Here is a 2,163-nt window from a genome sequence, read left to right as displayed (position 1 = left end):
CAGGACACAAATATCTATAGCGGCAGTTCTCAACGAGTGGTCCAGAGATCTCTGAAGTACCTGAGATATTTTCATGCTGCCTATGAGGTTAAAGCTATTTTAAATCATTGTCTTTTTCTCGAGTGTACATGAAATTTTCCTGAGGTTACATGATGTGTGACGGTATCATTCTGATGACTAATGAAGACACTTATTTTTAAGTTTTAAAGTTTTAATTTCTAGCACAGTAAATATTGATAATATAAACGAAAAGATCGAGTCCTCAACTTTTTTTTAGGAGACAGGGTCTCGCTCTGTCACCCAGGCTGGAACACAATGGTACAATCACAGCTCACTGCAGCCTTGATATCTTGGGGTCAGGTGATTCTCCTGCCTCAGCCTCTCAGGTAGCTGGGACCATGGACACACGCCACCATGCCAGGCTACTCATAAAATTATTTGTAGAAGCCGGGTGCAGTGGCTCATGCCTGTAATCCCAGCACTTTGGGAGGCCGAAGCAGGCAGATCACGAGGTCAGGAGATCGAGACCATTCTAGCTAACGTGGCGAAACCCCATCTCTACTAAAAATACAAACAATTAGCCAGGCATGGTGGCGGGTGCCTGTAGTCCCAGCTACTCGGGAGGCTGAGTCTGGAGAATGGCGTGAACCCAGGACGCGGAGCTTGCAGTGAGCCAAGATCACACCACTGCACTCCAGCCTGGGTGACAGAGAGAGACTCTGCCTCAAAAAAAAAAAAAAAAATTATTTGTAGAGACAAGGTCTCCTCCCTATGTTACCCACGCTACTTTCAAACTCCTGGGCTCAAGTAATCCTCCCACCTCAGCCCCAAAGTGCTGAGATTACAGATTACAGGTGTGAGCCACCACGCTCAGCAAGCAAATCTTTAAATACCTAACCAGTAACACTAATGTTCAAGGGACCATGAGTACACATTAAAAAAAAAAAATCACATCTAGGGCTCATTTTGTTAGCAAAAATATTAAAAATTCAAACAATCAAGATTAGCATGGCCCCCGTACCAAGAATGACACGTAAATTCTTTAAGTGTTTCATTTTTTTAAGTCACATCTAAATAAACAAGAACTTTCAACAGCTGAAAGACCCCAGGCAACAACAATCCCTATTTGTTAGAAGTCCAACTAAATCAGTACAGTTGTGACAAAAAGGGTAAAGAAAAAGAGAACAAGTAAGCCGAATGAAGGAGGCGGCAGGAAGACAACTATGGGTAGAAGCAGTTCCCTTCAAACAACCCAAGCAAATCCTGCTTCTTTGGAACTTACTCCTATTTCCCTCCTGCACTCATCCCTCTTGTATTGCTGCTCTAACTCTCGCCATCTGAATTTATCTGCTGCTTTGCATTTTAATTGTTTTCTGAGGGTTTTTTTTTTTTTTTTGAGACAAGAGTTTCACTCTTGTTGCCCAGGCTGGAGTGCAATGGCACAATCTTGGCTCACTGCAACCTCTGCCTCCTGAGTTCAAGCAATTCTCCTGCCTCAGCCTCGTGAGTCGCTGGGATTACAGGCGTGCGCCACAACGCCCAGCTAATATTTGTATTTTTAGTAGAGATGGGGTTTCTCCATGTTCGTCAGGCTGGTGTCGAACTCCTGACCTCAGGTGATCCGCCCGCCTCAGCCTCCCAAAGTGCTGGGATTACAAGCGTGAGCCACTGCACCCAGACGCATTTTAATTCTTAACGTCTGCCATCCTCTACCCAAGTACAGACCACTTTAGTGTCTCTATCAATGGGGAGAAACGTTGCCCTTTACAACTTTTGTGTTATTTTAATACTGTGTTGTCTATTGACATTTTTGGCTCATGTTTCTAGAGTAAACCCACAAAAGTAAACAATTATAGACAGAAAAAAGCTGACCATAATTTTACACAGTTGAAAATGCCCTTAATTAATGCTCAGAGTAAGTAATAATTTAGGGAAAATAAAAAAAACAGTCATGTAAACTTCTAACTTTTTAGCTAAGACTCAAGACAGCAAACTGCCAAAGCTGCTATGGATTAGCGCTATGTACCAAAGCTAAAGCGTCTCATTCCATAAAGGCCATACCAGAAAACAAAGCACGCACCTGAAAAACCACTGTCTAAATACAAGAAGGAATACACAGATATACAATGGTTTTTGTAAGGCATCAACACAAGCACATTGTTC

The 2,163-nt window shown here is 42.7% G+C and overlaps 1 pseudogene; it reads left to right on the top strand.

Annotated features, from left to right (window-relative positions):
• The first annotated feature begins 964 nt into the window (after nucleotides 1-964).
• LOC112437222 (U6 spliceosomal RNA) lies at nucleotides 965-1,061 on the top strand (annotated as a pseudogene).
• The last annotated feature ends 1,102 nt before the right edge of the window (nucleotides 1,062-2,163 follow it).

The sequence above is a fragment of the Pan paniscus genome, chromosome 16 (assembly GCF_029289425.2).
Source record: "Pan paniscus chromosome 16, NHGRI_mPanPan1-v2.0_pri, whole genome shotgun sequence".
In the NCBI taxonomy this organism is placed as follows: domain Eukaryota; kingdom Metazoa; phylum Chordata; class Mammalia; order Primates; family Hominidae; genus Pan; species Pan paniscus.
This window is presented reverse-complemented; position numbering and strand designations above follow the sequence as displayed.